This window comes from Ornithorhynchus anatinus, chromosome 2, assembly GCF_004115215.2.
Source record: "Ornithorhynchus anatinus isolate Pmale09 chromosome 2, mOrnAna1.pri.v4, whole genome shotgun sequence".
NCBI lineage: Eukaryota > Metazoa > Chordata > Mammalia > Monotremata > Ornithorhynchidae > Ornithorhynchus > Ornithorhynchus anatinus.
Genome location: NC_041729.1, coordinates 126,936,005 through 126,956,403, shown reverse-complemented (window position 1 = coordinate 126,956,403; position 20,399 = coordinate 126,936,005). Strand labels below are relative to the sequence as shown.

General features: G+C 46.1%; 1 non-coding gene across 1 annotated transcript; it reads left to right on the top strand.

Annotated features, from left to right (window-relative positions):
• The first annotated feature begins 19,923 nt into the window (after positions 1 to 19,923).
• Positions 19,924 to 19,996, top strand: TRNAV-CAC. The gene has a single exon. It is a non-coding gene; the product is annotated as a tRNA-Val (tRNA).
• The last annotated feature ends 403 nt before the right edge of the window (positions 19,997 to 20,399 follow it).

Below are 20,399 nucleotides of genomic sequence, written 5' to 3'. Positions count from 1 at the left end.
TAGTATTAGAGGTTCAAACTGTGAGGCCTGGGTTGTAGTAGGAGAACAGCGAAGTGAGGTTCCTCCTGGGGACAAGGTGATTTTATTTCTTTCAAGTCAATAGTGAGAAGTTTCTGTTTTATGTGGTGATGGATGGGTAAAAACTGGAGGTTCTTGAGGAGTGGGGAAACATGGACTGACGTCTTTGTAGAAAAATGATCTGGGCAGCAGTGTGAAATATGGACTGGTGTGGGGAGAGACTGGAGGTAAGAAGGTCAGCAAGGAGGTTGATACTGTAATCAAGGTGGGATATCATAGGTGCTTTGATTAATGTGGTAGTTTGGATGGAGAGAAAAAGGCAGATTTTAGTGAAGTTGTGAAGGTAGAATTGAAAGGATTTATTGATGGCTTGAATATGTGGGTTGAATGAGAGAGAAAAGTCCAGGTTAATGTTATGGGCTTGTGAGACATGAAGGACAGTGATGTCACGTACAGAATTCAAGAGAAGGACAGGGGTTGGATGGAAAGATAATGAGTTCTGTTTTAGACATGTTAAGTTTGAGGTGAAGGTGGGACATCCAAGTAGAGATGTCTTGAAGGCTGGAAGAAATGTGAGACTGCAGAGAGGGAGAGAGATCAGGGCTGGAAGTTTGGAAATGATCTGCATAGAGATGGTTGTTGAAGCCCCAGGAGTGAATGAGTTCTTCAAAAGAGTAGGTGTAGATGGAGAATTGAAAGGGACCCAGAACTGAACCTAGAGACACCCACAAGGGTGGGGTGGGAAGCAGAGGAGAAGCCCATGAAAGAGACTGAGGATGAACGTCCAGAGAGATAGAACGAGAGCCACAAGAGGTCAGTGTCTGTGAAGCTGAGGTTCAAAAATGGTTCCAGAAGAAGATGGTCCACAGTGTTGAAAGCAGCTGAGAGGTCAAGAAGGATTAGGATGGAAGAGAGGCCATTGGATTTGGCAGAAAGGAGATCATTGGTGACCTTTGAGAGGGCAGTTTCTGTGGAGTGAAGGGTTCGGAATCCAGATGGGAGGGGTTCAAGGAAAGAATTGTAGGAGACAAAGTGGAAGCAACAGCTGTAGACAACTCATTCAAGGAGTTTGGAGAAGAATGGTAGGAAGGTGATAAGGCAATAACTGGAAGGAGCCATGGGGTCAAGGGAGGAGATTTTTTTAGGAAAGAAGAGACATGGGCATGTTTGAAAGCAGTGGGGAAGAAGCCACTGGGGAGTGAGCAGTTGAAGATGGCAGTTAGGGAAAGAAGGGGAGGCAGGACAAATATTTTGATAAGGCGCAAAGGGATAGAGTCAAATTCACAGGTGAAGAGTGTGGATTTTGAGAGAAGGTAGGAGATCTCTGCTTGAGACACTGCTGGGAAAGATGGGACAGTTGAAGAAGGGGCAATATGCAACTATCATGAGTCCTTTGAGAGTGAATTTAATTGTGATGTCAATATAAATAAGAAAATAATAGGATAAAGATAAATATAATACTTCTAATTTGAATAAATTATCTTCCAGCTATTTTGTATGGATTTATTTTGACTTATATGCTATTTTGATGATAAGCTTATTGTTTAAAGGTTATTTATTTTTGACTATATGGCAGATCAGTCATACTTTAAAAGCATACTAAAATTCAAGTTTTGTTTAAAAAAGCAGCTCATTAAATTTCATTGTAAGGTCTAAGTAGAATGCTGAGTTGACTGCTCAGACATCAACAACAACAACAAAAAAATCACATAAACCACATCTCAATATGCTCAAATTACAGTTTCCTGAACTACAAATTTTCTCAGAAAGTAACTTCCCTCAAAGCTATGCCATTCACTAGCTGACAGATATAGAATGTGTTGGAGAAGCAGCTTGGCTCAGTAGAAAGAGCACGGGCTTTGGAGTCAGGGCTCATGAGTTCGAATCCCAGCTCTGCTATTTGTCAGCTGTGTGACCGTAGGCAAGTCACTTAACTTCTCTGTGCTTCAGTTCCCTCGTCTATAAAATGGGGATTAAGACTGTGAGCCCCACGTGGGACAACCTGATTCCCGTATGTCTACTCCAGTGCTTAGAACAGTGCTTGGCACATAGTAAGAGCTTAACAAATACCAACATTATTATTATTATTTGTGCTCTTTCAAAAGGCACTCTGTAAAAATAATTGAAATAAAATCAATTTCAGCTCAGTGTTAGAAACAGAAGAAAGATATCAGATGAAACTTCAAAGAGATTTTTAGGGGAACCAGAGATCTTGGTATCTCCCTTTAAACATATTAGCACTCTTCTTTTTTTTTTAATAGTTATTTGTTAAGTGCTTACTATTCACTAGGCACCATACCAAGCACTGGGGTAATAATAATAATAACAATGGTATTTTGTTAAGTGCTTACTATGTGCCAAGCACTGTTCTAAGCTCTGAGATAGATACAAGGTCATCAGGTTGTCCCACGTGGAGCTCACAGTCTTAATCCCCATTTTACAGATGAGATAACTGAGGCACAGAGAAGTTAAGTGCCTTGCCCAATGTCACACAGCTAATAAGTGGCAAAGCCAAGTTTAGAACTCCCAAGTGCTTTGTACAGTGCTCTGCACACAGTGAGCACTCAATAAATATAATTAAATGAATTAGAACCCACAACTTCCTACTCCCAAGCCTGTGCTCTTACCACTAAGCCATGCTGCTTCTTTGCTACAAGCTAATCAGTTTGGACACAAGTCCATGGTCTACAATCTTATTCCCCATTTTACAGATGAGGAAATTGAGGCACAGAAAGTTAAGTGACTTGCCCATGATCAAACAGTAGACAAGAGGTGGAACTAGAATTAGAACTTGGGTCCTTCTGCCTCCCAGTTCCATACTGTTTCCACCAGGTCATGCTGGCCCACAGTTTCTTGCCTGTGTTTCTCCATTTTCATGATCATTCTTGCTAGTTTAGCTACCCCACTCCCCTTTACTGCCCTCATGTTCTGGGCTTTTGTGATCCATATCTCTGACCTCTGATTGTTTCTCTGCAGGATCTGGTTTGAACTGCCCACACATATACAGTCGAGGTGTTCCAGAGTCTCACTGGAATGGTAACAGAGATTAGCTTCAGCTATGTTAATTCTCAGTTCTTGACAAATAATAGTGAACCTGACTCTCCTTTCTGGGCTTTCTGAGAGTTTAGCATGATTCGAAATACTACAGTTCCTTAGCATTCCTAACATTCCACTGGCATTAACAAACCCTAGTATCAAGATTCCTTGGCTTGTCTTCATCCTACCAATGAACATGTAGAGTGAAAAACATCCTGCATAATGACAGGAGAATATGAATGCTGGGTCCAATGAGATCAAGCGAGAAAATAATTGGGGATTATTGTGTTGCTGAAGATCACAGTGGGGTATGTTCTTGCAGGTTTTTTGCTCTCCATAACATTGTTCATTTGGCAGCATTAATGCATGTACTGTGGCTATGATCCTCATTAGATATCTTTCTGCAATAGCTAAATCGTAGGATTTTAAAAATAAAAGGGACCCCAAGATGCCTCCTACAGGGAAAACACTTGTTAATGGGCCCCCAATCTCCATATACGAAGGGTCTGAAACCACACCAGGGGGGAAGAAACCTTCCCTGCCTGTCTCCAGCTTCAGCCTCTTCTCCGCACACCAGAGCCTGGGGACAGACCCAAGAGAATTGTGACACCTCTATGAGAGGCAGTGTGGCTTAGTGTAGAGACCATGGGCTTGGGAGTCAGGAGTCATAGGTTCTAGTCCTTGCTTCACCTCTTGTCAGCTAGGTGACTTTGGGCAAGTCACTTAACTTCTCTGTGTCTCAGTTACCTCATCTGTAAAATGGGTATTAAGATTGGGAGCCCCACATAACCCTGTTTCTACCCCAGTGCTTAGAACTGTGCTTGGCACATAGTAAGCACTTAAATACCATCATTGTTATCCCTACTTCCCACTCCACTCTCTAGGAGTCTGGGATCTCACTGCAGGGACAGAAAGAGACCAAGGGGAAAGTATGACAATCTAAGCCTGAAAATGCACCAAGGAAAGGGGAAGCACAGGATTCTGCACATGAACCCAGCTAACTACTTATCAACATCGCCCTATTGAGTCTAAAAAGCCATTATTGACATTTAAGTCCTTCACATGCACTCTAGTTAGCTGCTAATGATGTATTAACATTAGCCCATTCACTCTGTGGATCTCCTCAGCTGTGAGCTGCTTGAAAAGACTGCTTCGTTTGGTCTCTGGGTGCTCCAGATAGGCTCCTGCACCTCCGGAATTTATTTCAATAGTATTTATTGAGCGCTTACTATGTGCAGAGCACTGTACTAAGCGCTTGGAATGAACAAGTCGGCAACAGATAGAGACAGTCCCTGCTGTTTGACAGGCTTACGGTCTAATCGGGGGAGACAGACAGAGGAGAACAATGGCAATAAATAGAGTCGAGGGGAAGAGCATCTCGTAAAAACAATGGCAACTAAATAGAATCAAGGCAATGTACATTTCATTAACAAAATAAATAGGGTAATGGAAATATATACAGTTGAGCAGATGAGTACAGTGCTGAGGGGATGGAAAGGGAGAGGGGGAGGAGCAGAGGGAAATGAGGGGAAAAGAGGGTTTAGCTGCAGAGAGGTGAAGGTGGGGCGGTAGAGGGAGTAGAGGGAGAAGGGGAGCTCAGTCTGGGAAGACCTCTTGGAGGAGGTGAGTTTTAAGTAGGGTTTTGAAGAGGGGAAGAAAATGAGTTTGGCGAGGTGAGGAGGGAGGGCATTCCAGGACTGTGGGAGGACGTGGCCCAGGGGTCGAAGGCAGGATAGGCGAGAATGGGGAACGGTGAGGAGGTGGGCGGGGGAAGAGCAGAGCGTGCGGGGTGGGCAGTAGAAAGAGAGAAGGGAGGAGAGGTAGGAAGGGGCAAGGGGATGGAGAGCCTTGAACCCTAGAGTGAGGAGTTTTTGTTTGGAGCGAAGGTTGATAGACAACCACTGGAGGTGTTTAAGAAGGGGAGTGACATGCCCAGATCATTTCTGCAGAAAGATGAGCCGGGCAGCGGAGTGTGAAGAATAGACTGGAGCGGGGCAAGAGAGGAGGAAGGGAGATCAGAGAGAAGGCTGACACAGTAGTCTAGTCGGGATATAACGAGAGCCCATAGCAGTAAGGTAGCCATTTGGGTGGAGAGGAAAGGGCGGATCTTGGTGATATTGTAAAGGTGAAACCGGCAGGTCTCGGTAACAGATAGGATGTGTGGGGTGAAGGAGAGAGACGAGTCAAAGATGACACCGAGGTTGCGGGCCTGAGAGACGGGAAGGATGGTCGTGCCATCCACAGTGATAGGGAAGTCTGGGAGAGGACCGGGCTTGGGAGGGAAGATGAGGAGCTCAGTCTTGCTCATGTTGAGTTTTAGGTGGCGGGCTGAATGTTCTGGCCCATCCACTCAATACTCTCCAACCATTCCAGCCTTCCTCAGCTCATTCCCAATCAATCCCTCAAACCAGTCTCTCCCTCCACCCCTATCCCATCTCTGTTCTCAGCTCCCATCCGCCTCCTCCCCCTCACACCAGCCCCTATAAGCTCATTCCTCTTTCTACCCCTCAGACTTTCACCTTTCATTCATTCATTCAATAGTATTTATTGAGAGCTTACTATGTGCAGAGCACTGTACTAAGCGCTTGGGATGAACAAGTCGGCAACAGATAGAGACAGTCCCTGCCGTTTGACGGGCTTACAGTCTAATCGGGGGAGACGGACAGACAAGAACAATGGAAATAAATAGAGTTAAGGGGAAGAACATCTCGTAAAAACAATGGCAACTAAATAGAATCAAGGCGATGTACAATTCATTAACAAAATAAATAGGGTAATGGAAATATATACAGTTGAGCGGACGAGTACAGTGCTGTGGGGATGGGAAGGGAGAGGTGGAGGAGCAGAGGGAAAAGGGGAAAAAGAAGGTTTAGCTGCGGAGAGGTAAATGGGGGGTGGCAGAGGGAGTAGAGGGAGAAGAGGAATTCAGTCTGGGAAGGCCTCTTGGAGGAGGTGAGTTTTAAGTAGGGTTTTGAAGAGGGGAAGAGAGTCATTTTGGCGGAGGTGAGGAGGGAGGGCGTTCCAGGACCGCGGGAGGACGTGGCCCAGGGGTTGACGGCGGGATAGGCGAGACCGAGGGACGGTGAAGAGGTCGGCGGCAGAGGAGCGGAGCGTGCGGGGTGGGTGGTAGAAAGAGAGAAGGGAGGAGAGGTAGGAAAGGGCAAGGTGATGGAGAGCCTTGAAGACTAGAGTGAGGAGTTTTTGTTTGGAGCGGAGATTGAGAGGCAACCACTGGAGTTGTTTAAGAAGGGGAGTGACATGCCCAGATCGTTTCTGCAGGAAGATGAGCCGGGCAGCGGAGTGAAGAAAAGACTGGAGCGGGGCGAGAGAGGAGGAAGGGAGGTCAGAGAGAATGCTGACACAGTAGTCTAGCCGGGATATAACGAGAGCCCGTAGCAGTAAGGTAGCCGTTTGGGTGGAGAGGAAAGGGCGGCTCTTGGCGATATTGTAGAGGTGAAACCGGCAGGTCTTGGTAACGGATAGGATCTGTGGGTTGAACGAGAGAGATCCACAGCCTCATCCAAGTGCAGCCTGTCAAGCTCTGGGACTCTCTCGGCTGCTGGCCGCTTGACTTTGAGTCTGATCGGGTAGGGTCGGGTCGTCCCCCGACCCTGGTCATCGCCTGCTTATTAACACTATTGGATTGTGTCTTACTGTACCATGTTGCTATATTAGCGATTTCGCTTGTTATCGCTTGTTATTGTTTATTGTCGTCAGTGCTGCCACCCACCTCTCTGGCCTCACCAGCCTCCTGTCTTTGAGTTTGATCAGGTTGGCCCTTAATCGAGCCTACCCCCGACCCTGGTCATCGCCCGCTTATTAAGACTACTGTATTGTATCATACTGTATCATGTTGCTATATTACCGATTTCGTTTGTTACTGTTTATTGTTGTCAGTGCTGCCACCCACCTCTCTGGCCTCGCCATGTCCCTCCTCCTCCCCTCCTCCCTCCCGCCCCTTCCTATCCTCCCCTTCCCCTTCCCCTCTCTCGCTCAGCTCTTTCCCGCTCTCTCCTCCGTCTCCTCCCTCCCCTCCCCCGCCCTAGAACCCCACTTTACCAGCGCCACCCTCTTCCCCCTCCCCCTACTCTCCCCCCCACCAAACCCCCTCCTCACCCCCTCGCCCCTTCCCTCTTCCCCACCCACGCCCCATCCCAGTCCTCCTGTCCCACCGTTACCCCTCATTCCCTTCTCCCCGTCCAGGGCCCCGCAACCTCCTTCCCATCCAAACCCTCCCTTCCCCCCGCCCTTCCCCCCCTCCCCCCCTTGCACCCACAGCTACTTTCAAGTGTGGCCTCTGGAACCCCCGCTCTATTACAGGTAAGCTACCTTTCGTCCATGACCTTTTCCTCCCCTGCTCTCTCCTCCTCCTCGCCCTTTCAGAAACGTGGCTCTCTCCCGAAGACATGGTCTCCGCCGCCGCTCTCTCCAGCGGAGGCCTCTCCTTCTCCCATTCCCCCAGACTCACCGGTAAGGGAGGAGGCGTCAGCTTCCTCCTCTCACCCCGTTGCCGCTTCCGCACTATCCCTCCTCCTCCCTCCCTCTCCTTCCCCTCCTTCAAAGCCCATATCATTCGCCTCTACCACCCCCTCCAGATACTTGTCGCTGTCATCTACCGCCCTCCTGGTCCCACCTCCGACTTGTTCAACCACCTTGACCCCTTTCTCACCTTCCTTCTCTCCTTCTCTCTGCCCACTCTGATCCTCGGAGACTTCAACATCCATATGGATGTACCCGACGACTCCTCTGCCGCCCGCCTGCTATCCCTCCTCGACTCTGCCGACCTCCTCCTCCACCATACCACGCCCACTCACCGACTCGGTCACACCCTCGATCTCATCATCTCCTACCGCTGCACTATCTCCTCCCTCACCAACTCTGAAATCCCTCTCTCTGACCATAACCTTCCAACATGCCTCATCTCTCACACTCCCTCCCCCTGCAAATCTTCGCTACTGCCCCACAGAGACCTCCGCTCTCTTGATCTCATCCGTCTTTCCAAAAGCATCTCTCCTCACCTTGCCGCCCTGTCCTCTCTTCCCAGGCAAAACTTCTTCTCCTCCCTCATCGACACCCATGCCCGTCACCCCCGCCGATTGTTCCGGACCTTGAACTCTCTCCTTAGGCCCCCTGTTCCTCCCCCTCCCCCATCTCTCACCCCCAATGATCTGGCCACGTATTTCCTCACGAAAATCAACTCAATCAGGTCTGAGCTCCCCAAAGTCATCCCTCTGCCTCTCCCCTCCCTCCCACCAACCCTCTCCCCTATTTTCCCATCCTTCCCTGCAGCATTCTCAGATGAGATCTCCTCCCTTCTCGCAAGTGCCACCCCCTCCACCTGCGCCTCGGACCCCATTCCTCTCACCTTATTAAAACCATCGCCCCTGCCCTCCTCCCTTCCTTAACTTCTATTTTTAACCACTCAATCTCCAATGGCTTCTTCCCCTCTGCCTTCAAACATGCCCATGTCTCCCCCATCCTAAAAAAACCCGCTCTTGACCCCACTTCCCCCTCCAGTTATCGCCCTATCTCCCTGCTACCCTTCCTTTCCAAAATCCTAGAACGAGTTGTCTACAATCGATGCTTAGAATTCCTTAACTCCCATTCTCTCCTAGACCCCCTCCAATATGGCTTCCATCCCCTCCACTCTACCGAGACTGTTCTCTCTAAGGTCACCCATGACCTCCTTCTTGCCAAATCCAATGGCTCCTACTCCATTCTAATCCTCCTTGACCTCTCTGCTGCCTTTGACACTGTCGACCATCCCCTCCTCCTCCATACCTTATCTCACCTTGGCTTCACGGACTCCATCCTCTCTTGGTTCTCCTCTTACCTCTCTGGCCGGTCATTCTCAGTCTCCTTTGCTGGCACCTCCTCGCCCTCCCATCCTTTAACTGTTGGAGTTCCTCAAGGGTCAGTTCTTGGCCCTCTTCTGTTCTCCATTTACACTCACTCCCTCGGTGAACTCATTCGCTCTCACAGCTTTGACTACCATCTCTACACAGATGACACGCAGATCTACATCTCCGCCCCTGTCCTCTCCCCCTCCCTTCAGGCTTGCATCTCCTCCTGCCTCCAGGACGTCTCCACCTGGATGTCGGCCCGCCACCTAAAACTCAACATGAGCAAGACTGAGCTCCTCATCTTCCCTCCCAAACCCGGTCCTCTCCCAGACTTCTCTATCACCGTGGATGACACGACCATCCTTCCCGTCTCTCAGGCCCGCAATCTCGATGTCATCCTTGACTCGTCTCTCTCGTTCACCCCACACATCCTATCCGTTACCAAGACCTGCCGGTTTCACCTTTACAATATCGCCAAGAGCCGCCCTTTCCTCTCCACCCAAATGGCTACCTTACTGCTACGGGCTCTCGTTATATCCAGCTAGACTACTGTGTCAGCCTTCTGTCTGACCTCCCTTCCTCCTCTCTCGCCCCGCTCCAGTCTATTCTTCACTCCGCTGCCCGGCTCATCTTCCTGCAGAAACGATCTGGGCATGTCACTCCCCTTCTTAAACAACTCCAGTGGTTGCCTATCAACCTCCGCTCCAAACAAAAACTCCTCACTCTAGGCTTCAAGGCTCTCCATCACCTTGCCCCTTCCTACCTCTCCTCCCTTCTCTCTTTCTACCGCCCATCCCGCACGCTCCGCTCCTCTGCTGCCCACCTCCTCACCGTCCCTCGGTCTCGCCTATCCCGCCGTCGACCCCTCGGCCACATCCTCCCGCGGTCCTGGGATGCCCTCCCTCCTCACCTCCACCAAACTGATTCTCTTTCCCTCTTCAAAACCCTACTTAAAACTCACCTCCTCCAAGAGGCCTTCCCAGACTGAGCTCCTCTTCTCCCTCTACTCCCTCTACCACCACCCCCCTTCACCTCTCCGCGGCTAAACCCTCTTTTCCTCCCTTTCCCTCTGCTCTTCCCCCTCTCCCTTCCAATCCTCTCAGCACTGTACTCGTCTGTTCAACTGTATATATTTCCATTACCCTATTTATTTTGTTAATGAAATGTACATCGCCTTGATTCTATTTAGTTGCCATTGTTTTTACGAGATGCTCATCCCCTTGACTCTATTTATTGCCATTGTTCTTGTCCGTCTGTCTCCCCCGATTAGACCGTAAACCTGTCAAACAGCAGGTACTGTCTCTCTCTGTTGCCGACTTGTTCATTCCAAACGCTTAGTACATTGCTCTGCACATAGTAAGTGCTCAATAAATACTATTGAAGGAATGAATGAAAAACACCTTTGCATCACGGGGAAGCTTCCTGTCTTTCTGCTCCAGTTAATCCACATTCTCTTGTCTTAACTGCTGCTGAGTCATCTCCAACCCATAGTGACTCCATGGACACATCTCTCTCAGAACGCCCACCTCCACCTGCAATTGTTCTGGTACTGTATCCATAGAGTTTTCTTGGTAAAAATACTGAAGTGGTTTACCATTGCCTCCTTCCATGCAGTTAACTTGAGACTCCAACCCCGACTTTCTCCCAGGCTGCTGCTGCTGCCCAGCATAGGTGAGTTTTGACTTGTAGCAGATTGCCTTTCACTTGCTAGCCACTGCCAGCTCCCTCCTGTTGTTGATTCTGGTAGAGTACCAGAACAGTGTTCCACTGCTTAAAATAGTTCTTGGCACACAGAAAGCACTTAACAAATACCATCATTATCATTATTATTATTATTACTGGAAACTCTCCAGGTGTGACCCTGAGAGGGGTCCTCCTCAAGATTACTCAAGCCTGGCTCTCCCCACAAGACACTGTCCCCACTGCTGTTCTCTCCCAAGGGAGCTTAATCTTCTCCCACTTCCATGATTCACTGGGAAAGGGAAGGAGTAGGCTTCCTTCTTTCCCCACAATATTGCTTTCATCAAATGCCTCCCATCTCTCTCCCTTCCTTTGAAGCCCACAGTTCTGCCCCTGTTATACATTCCAATTATTCATTGCCATTATTATTACTCTTTGCCCCAGGCCCAAGCTCCAACTTTCTGAACTATTTCAACCCCTTTCTCCCTTTCCTTTTCTATTTTTCAAAACTTACACTGATCCTTGGAAACTTGAACATCCACATGAATATGCCCAACAACTCTTCTACTTCCCACTTCCTCTCACTCAACAACTGTGCCAACCTCCTGGTCCAGCTCATTTTACCCACTCACCAACTTGGCTATATGTCACCTGTCACCGGGGACAGGTTCTTTTGGAATCGGCACAGTGAGAGAGAGAGAGGCCAGGGATGGAAAATCTGAGTTTTATATAGAATTTATTCCGTGGGGCAAATTGAATTAATTAATTATTTAGACGCGACAAATCTTCGCTTTTGGGAGAAATATGGTGTTAAAGCTTCCCTAACGGGAGGAATACACTGGTATTTTACTTGCATGTGGCCGGACACCTGAACCCACTTATGATTTACTCACAACGTGGTGAGGTGTCTTGCTCCCACCATGTGCTCGCCCCACCCAGGAGGAATCCACCTTTGTGTTAAACACTAATGAGTTACATACACTTATGAGTTATATACACTTATGAGTTACATACACCTATGCGTTAAACCCAGTTATGCATTACCCACTTATGGTTACTTGCACTTGGTGAGGCAGCTAGCTCCCACCCTATTCATGTCCCACTTGGGAGACACCCACTTAGGCATCAAATCCATTTATATGCTACTCACACTTGGTGAGGCGGCAAGCTCCCACCATATTCACATCCCACTGGAGAAGCACCCACTTAGACATCAAATCCATTTAAATGTTACATATCCATGGTGAAGCGTCTGGCTTCCAACCCCACGAGTGCTCAGCAGGATGGGACACTCACCCATCCCACGGCTCCTCACTTGGTGCAGGCAGAGCGGTCTTCTCACGCTCTGGACAGAGGCGACCTGCAGCCAGCTGCTGCAAGTCCAGTTCCTCTGCAAGGTTAATATAGAGGAGGCAGATATTTATCACCTGTACCCTTAGGCTATTCCAGGTTCCAGCCTCAGTTTATCCAATTTCTGCCCTCCCCCCTCCTCCATTCCTAATTTGATTTGCACAGGGGCGAGGGGCACCTTCTGTATTCCCAGTTTAGGCTGTCAATCTGGCAGTTTCGGTGGTGAGGGCGGTGTCCCACCCTCACTTCCGAGTTCCGCCTGATGGCTCAGGAGGTCACGAGATCGCATTTGACCTTGAGATGGTCAGTACCGGGAGTCCCCTTGGGACACTGTACGCTCAACCTCATCATTCTATTTTCTGTACAATCTTTAATCGCACCAACATTGAAATTGCCCTCTGTGACCAAAATCCTCTCATCTTCTTCTCTCCCATACTCCCCTTCCTGCAATTCTGTACTATTTCCCCAGTGAGACCTCTGATCTTTTGATCTCATCCAATTTTCTAAAGTCAACATGTCCCACCTGGTTTCCAGATACAACCCACAAATCCACACACCCTTTCTCTAAATTCGATCCCCTCATTTCCCTGCCCTCTGAACCTGAACCATCAATCTACAGCTATGAATCACTTTCATGGTACACTTCCTCTACTCTTGCACATGAGCTGCGGAAAACTACTAGCAGAAATCTAGGTATTAGGTTAATCCTTTTTTCAAATTTACACTCACCTACTACCATGCTGATCCAAGTACTCATCATTTCCCACTTTGGCTACTGCATTTGCCTCCTCTCAGGCCTCCTTGCTGACTTCTCTGCATCCTGTCTTTTCCCTCTTCAATCCATACTTCACTTTTCTTCTCAAATCATTGTTTGTTAAAAAAAAAACCTTCAGTCCATTTCTCCCCACTTCAAAAAAAAAAAACTTCCAATGGCTGCCATCCACTTCCACATCAAATAGAAACTCTTTACCATAGGCTTTAATCAATTAGTCAATTTATCAATAAGTGGTATTTATTGAGTTCTTACTGTGTGCAGATCACTGTTCTAAGCATTTGGGAGTAAAATACATCAGGGTTTGTAGACATATTCCCAGTTTCTCAGGAGTTTATAGTCTAGAGAGAGAATGATTCTGTCAGATTTCTTGCTCCTACCCATTGTCCTTGATATCTTATTATAAAGCAAACTGTACACTCCACTCCTCTAACACCAGCTACTCTCTGTATCTAGACCTTGTCTATCCTGCCACCAACACCTGGCTGAAATTTGTACATCTCTGTCTCCCCTTCTTATCCTACAGTCCACTACTCTCCTCACATTCAAAACCCTCCTAAAATCACTTTCCCTCCAAGAGACCTTCCTTATATATTTTCCTATATGTCCTTTATCCTCCCTTCCCTTTACATTAGCTATGTACTTAGTCTTGTACCCCTTAAGCACTGTGATACTATAGTATCCTACTATACTCTATTATTTCCCCTATCTATAATCTATTTTAATGACTGTCTCACCCTGTGTTCTGTAAGCACCTCTTTGGCAGGGATCACATACATCAGAAGCAGCATGGCTTTGTGGAAAGAGTACGGGCTTATGATTCAAAGTTTGTGGGTTCTAATCCCGGTTCCACTATTTTTCTGCAGTGTGACCTTGGGCAAGCCACTTAACTTCTCTGTGCCTCAGGTACCTCATCTGTAAAATGAGGATTAATAATAATAATAATGGTATATGTCTTAGGACATATCTCACTATGTCCTAAGCACTGTTCTAAGCACTGGGGTAAATACAAGGTAATCAGATTGTCCTACATGGGGCTCACAGTCTCAATCTCCATTTTTCAGATGAGGTAACTGAGGCACAGAGAAGGTAAGTGACTTTCCCAAGGTCCCACTGCAGACAAGTGGTGGAGACGAGATTAGAACCCCTGATCTATGACCCCCAAGTGTGTACTCTTGCTACTAGGCCAGGCTGCTTCTCTAAGACTGTGAGCCCCATGTAGGACAACCTGATTAATAATAATGATGGCATTGTTGAGCGCTTACTATGTGCAAAGCACTGTTCTAAGCACTGTGGGAATACAAGGTGATCAGCTTGTCCCACGTGGGGCTCACAGTCTTAATCCCCATTTTACAGATGAGGTAACTGAGGCACAGAAAAGTTAAGTGACTTGCCCAGAGTCACACAGATACCCCAGCACTTAGAACAGTGCTTGGCACATAGTAATCAGGTTGTCCTACGTGAGGCTCACAGTCTTAATCCCCATTTTACAGATGAGGGAACTGAGGCACGGAGAAGTAAAGTGACTAGCCCACAGTCACACAGCTGACAAATGTCACAGCCGGGATTAGAACCCATGACCTCTGACTCCCAATAGGTTCTTGAGGAGTGGGGAAACATGGCCTGAACTTTTTGTAGAAAATGACTACAACCTGATTACCCTGTATCTAGCCCAGCGCTTAGAACAGTGCTCAGTACATAGTAAGCACTTAACAAATACCAACATTATTAACAAATTCCATAAAAAAAAACCCCAAGTGTTGTATTACACTTTCCCAAGTGCTTATTAGAGTGTTCTGCACACAGCAATCATTTCATAAATATCACTGATTAATCACTATCTGGAGGTCCTGTCAGTATTTCAGATGTGCTATGTCTTGAATTGTATTATTCACCTCTCCTCATAAATCCACTTCTCCAACTCACTTTTCCGTTATGGTAGATAACAACACTATTCTCTACCCCTAGAAACCTGAAACCCCCATGTTTTCCTGGATTCTTTCCTGCCTTTCAGTTCTCACATTCAATATATTGTCAAATCCTGCACTTCTTCCTACATAATACCGCTTAGGCATGCCCCTTGCTTTCCATTGAACAGCTACCTCCATGAGCCAAACACTAATCATATTTTGACTAGACTAATTAATTGTACAATAATAATAATAATAGTAATAATGATAATGATAAAAATTATTATATTTGTTAAGCACTTACTATGTACCAAGTACTACATGGTAATCTGGTTGGACATGATGCCAGTCTCACATGAAATTCACAGTTTAAGTAGGACAGAGAAAGATTAATCTCCATTTTATGGATCAGGTAGCTGAGCACAGAATAGTTAAGTAACTTGCCCAAAGTTTCATAGTAGACAATGGTGGAGCCAGCATTAGAGGGCAGATCTGCTGAGTTCCAAGTTTGCACTCTATCTTCTAGGCCACACTCCTTCTCACTCTTGTGGTTGTCCAATTATGTTCCAAGGAAAAAGGACTCTGGTAAACTGTCTCTTTTTAAAAAATGTTAAGCCTACCCTCTGTATGTTTACCACTACAGAAAAACAATATATACCATGAATTACCTGTCCTGTTTCCTTTAGGCACTCTGCCTGTATGTACACTTCAAGATTATTTTTAGCAGTAAAATTCTTTACTCAAGCATAAAAAGTGGGACTTTTCTGACATCTAATGAGGACCCTAGCCATCAGCTAGTCCTTATTACGTTGAAGATTATTGTAAAAGTGTATTTACAATATCCTGGTGGCATATCCCAAATGTATTAGTCAGTCAGTCGTATTTATTGAGTGCTTACTGTGTGCAGAACACTGTACTATGCACTGGGGAAAGTAGAATAAAGCAATAAGGGAGACAATCCCTATCCACAACAAGCTCACAGTCTAGAGGCCAGAAGTAAGATGTGGGCAAGAGGTCGGTGGTGAGATAGATGAGACTGAGGTACAGTGAGAAGTAGCGTTAGAGGAGTAAAGTGTGTGGGCTGGGTTTTAGTAGGAGAGTAGCAGGGTGAGGTAAGAGGGGACAAGGTGATTGAATACTTTAAAGTCAATGATGAGGAGGTTCTGTTTGATGAAGAGATGGATGGGCAGTCACTGGAAGTTCTTGAGGAGTGGGGAAACATGGCCTGAACTTTTTGTAGAAAAATGACCTGGGCAGTAGAGTGAAGTATGGACTTGAGTGGGGAGAGACCGGAGGCTGGGAGGTCACAAAAGAGCAACATTCACAGCAGTGACTTTTGAGACCAGAACGACTGTGCTGTTTAGTTCTTCATTCATTCATTCAATCATAGTTATTGGGCGCTTACTCTTTGCAGAGTATTGTACTAAGCCCTTGGAAGAGTCCCATATAACAATAAACAGACACATGCCCTGCTCACAGTGAGCTTACAGTCTAGAGTTAGTGATTCAGAGGTGGACAAAAAGACACTAAGAAGTTTAGTGACTTGTGCTACCTCTTTCAGAAAGATGTAGTGTAGAGAACACCTGCTCAAGTCAGGCACCTTTAATCCCACTTCCTCCCAGCTAGGCTCAGTACATGGCTTGTGGTTCAGGTCTTGAATGTGGGATGTTAACATGGCTGAGATTTTAACACATCCATTAATTTGCATAATCCCACGCCTGGCTGACAGAGTCAAGTCCCCTGGGCTCTCCTGAACCTTTTCCCATGGAAGATGAACATCTTTGTTCCCTACGCTGTCAGGTGTATTCCGTGGCTTTTCACTGTTGGTTGAGCAGAAGTTTTCATCCCTCGGTCTCCAGTTTATCATTCTTAGTCCCTCCTCCAACAGTCCATTGATCTCTACCTCAGAGCCATGTGGCCTGGGCAGGTCAGAGGGTACTCACCAAATATCAAGGCATTGGGGAAACATTGGGTACTAGAGTCAGTACCAAGATGTGATAGGATGCGGGTTGGAGATGTCATATGGCAACAGTCAGCCAGTCAGTCAATTGTATTTATTGAGCATTTACTGTGTACAGAGAGAGTACAATATAACAATGTAACTGATGCATTCCCTCCCCACAACGAGCTTACAGTGTATAGTGGGTCCAGAAGTCATTTATGGTCTGCACTCCAGGGCAGAGGCTGGAGGACGTGCCATGGCACCTCAGCGTGAGGGTGTGTGTGGGAAAAGAGGTGGCAGTCCTGGCCCACTGGAGCAGATCTAACAGTGGAGCCGGACCCGGGATTTGTAGGGGATGGATGCTGCGTATGGGCATGGAGGCAACTACTGATCATCTCAGAAGCACTCCAAAGTAGTGGTGAGTGAAGGCCTCCTCAAGAAGGGGAGGGGAGGGACAGTGTCAGCTCCTCGCGATGGCAGCTTGGAATTCCCTCTCTGCACTGCAGGGCCTATCTCAGTTTGTGGGGAAGAGCATGAAGCTTGAATCTTCTTCTCCACACAATGGAGCTCAACCCAGATGACAGTTTGGAGGTGAGGTGTGTGGGGTTAGGGAGCAGTAGGGAGACTTCCAGCGGCAGCCCAGGGACACCCTGTGGTAGTAGAGGTTCTATGTACATGGGTTCTATGTAGGTGGCTCTGTTGTATAGGCAGCCCAGGAATCATTCCTCTGCCTGGAGCCTGAGCCTGAGGAGGGCAAGGAGAACAATTTGAGCAACGTTACACAGCAAGCAAACAACAGAGTCATGACTGGAACACAAATCACCATATTCCCAGGCCTTTATTCCACTGGGCCTTACTGCCTCTCAGCACTTAAAGCTTTTATGTTATAGAAAGGCGTAGATAGGATAAATTTATTGTTCAGTGAGGGTAAGGGCCAGTTTGGAGGCTTGACACAACTAATGATCTCAATTAACAGCCCACATACCTACCAGTCCTTGCACATAGAAAGAAGACCTTTTTTTTTTTTTTGAATGGTATTTGTTAGTATCTTTCTTATGTATTCAGTCCATCTTTCTGTGACCTAATCTTCACTTTCTGCTGCAGTTTAATTCTAAATCTATCTAATGCAAAGTCAGGGAGCAAAATACCTGGCCTAGTGGCAGGTTGGCCTAGTAGCAAGAGGATGGGCTTGGGAGTAAGAAGACCTGGGTTCTAATCTTGGCTCCATCACTTGTCTGCTCTGTGACTTTGGGCAAGTCGCTTAACTTCTCTGTGCCTCAGATACCTCATCTGTAAAATGGGGATTCAGATTGTGAATCCCAAGTGGGACAGGGACTGTGTCCAACCTGATTGTCTACCCCTGAGCGTAGAACAGTGCTTGGCATATAATAAGCACTTAACAGATACCACAACTATTATTATTATTATTATCATTCTAACTTTCTGAAAATCTTGAGTCCTTCAGCAGTTTTCATTTTATTTTACTTTCATTATTTTTATTTTTTTGATAGTTTCTCTTTGCTTTGGTTTTACACAGAAGGCTACTTATTACAATTTATCAATTACCTACAACACAAAGTCATAACACATTTAAGAATACATTTATATATATTCTGATTCCTATCCATTGAGACTGTCTACTGGTTCAAAAAGCAATAGCATCTTCAAAGTCTTCAAGACAATAGTTCAGGAACTGTCTCATGCATTTGAACATTCAAAAAACATACAAATTATTATCAATTAATAGTGGTATTTGATCACTTATAAGTAGACCATTGTACTAAGCCCTTGGGAAAGTACAATACAACAGAGATGTTAGACATCCTCCCTGCCCACAAGGAGTTTACAGTCTAGAGGGAGAGAAAGAAATTAAAGTGGATTAGGAGTTGGGGAAATAGTAGAATGTAATAATAATAATATAAGAATATTATGTAAGTGTTGTGGGAGTGAGGTGTGTTTCAATCAATTGTTGTTACAATCAGTTGTATTTATTGGGTGCTTATTGTGTACAAGGCACTGTACTAAGAACTTGGGAGAGTACAACACTATAACAGATGCATTCCCTGACCACAATAACAGTCTAAAGGCAGAAGGAGACATTAATATAAACAATTACAGATATGTAAATAAGTGTTGTGGGGCTAGGGGAATGGGGTGATGAATAAAGAGAGCAAGTTAGGGCAATGCAGAACAGGGTGGGAAAAGAGGAAATGAGGCCTTAGTCAGGGAAGGCCTCTTGGAGGAGATATGTCTTTAATAAGACTTTGAAGTGGGGGAGAGTAATTGTCTGTCAGGTATGAAAAGAGACCATGAATAAATTGACAATAAAAGAGACAAGTATGTAGGTTTGGTTGTAGTAAAAGAGTACTGGGGTGAGGTAGAATGAGGCAAGTTGATTAAATGCTTTAAAGCCCACGGTAAGGAGTTTCTGTTTGATGCAAAGGTGGATGAGCAACTACTGGAGTTTCTTGAGGAGTGGGGAATCATGGCCTGAATGTTTCTGTAGAGAAATGATCCAGGCAGCAGAGGTAAATATGGACTAGAATGGGGAGAGAAAAGAGGCAGGTAGGTCAGCAAGAAGGGTGATATGGCAATCAAGGGAGATAGGATAGGCGCTTGGATTAATGCAGTAGCAGTATGGATGGAGAGGAAAGGATGGATTTTAGTGATGTCATGAAGGTTTAACTGAGAGGATTTACTGATGGATTGAATATGTGGGTTGAATGAAAGAGAGGAGTCAAGGGTCATGCCAAGCTTATTGTCTTATGAGATAGGAAGGATGCTGGTGCTGTCCACAGTTATGTAAAATCAGCAGGAGGAAAGGGTTTGGGTAGGAAGATAGGAGTTCTGTTTTAGGCATGTTATGTTTGAGGAGATGGCAGGAGATCTAAATGGAGATGTCTTGAATAATAATAATAATAATGGTAATTGTTAAGTACTTACTATGTGCCAAGCATTGTCCTAAGTGCTGGAGTAGATACAAGGTAAACAGGCTGTCCCAGGTGGGGTTCACAGTCTTCATTCTCATTTTACAGATAAGGTAACTGAGGCACAGAGAAATGAAGTGGTGCCCATGGTCACACAGCAGACAAATTGCAGAAGCAGCATTAGAACCCACATTGTCTGACTCCAAAGTCCGTGATGTTTCCACTGAACCATGCTGCTTCTCACACTGCCTCCTGCCTCCTTGAAGCCAGGATGAAATGAGATACTGCAGAGAGGAAAAGAGATCAGGGATGGAGTTGTAGATTTTGTGAATCACCCTCATAGAGATGGTAGTTGAAATCATGTGAGCAAATGACTTCTAATAATAATGCTAATAATTATGGTATTTGTCAAGCTCTTACTAGGCTAGGCCTGGCCTACATATTGGTTTCCGTGGTGTAGTGGTTATCACGTTTGCCTCACATGCTAAAGGTCCCAGGTTCGAATCCGGACAGAAACACTTTTAGAGAAGCAGCGTGGCTTAGTGGAAAGATCACGGGCTTGGGAGTCAGAGGTTGTGGGTTCTAATCCTGCTCTGCCACTTGTCAGCTGTGTGACTTTGGGCAAATCACCTAACTTTTCTGTGCCTCAGTTACCTCATCTGTAAAATAGGGATTAAGACTGTGAGCTCCATGTGGGACAACCTGATGACCTTGTATCTACTCCAGTGCTTAGAATAGTGCTTGGCACATAGTAAGCGCTCAACAACTACCAACATTATTATTATTATTATTATTATTATTATTAGGCACTGTCCTAAGTGCTGGGGTATCCACCAGGAATATCAGGTTGTATGCAATTCCTGTCCCACATGGGGCTCACAGTCTCAATCACCATTTTAAAGGTGAAAGAAGTGAAGTGAC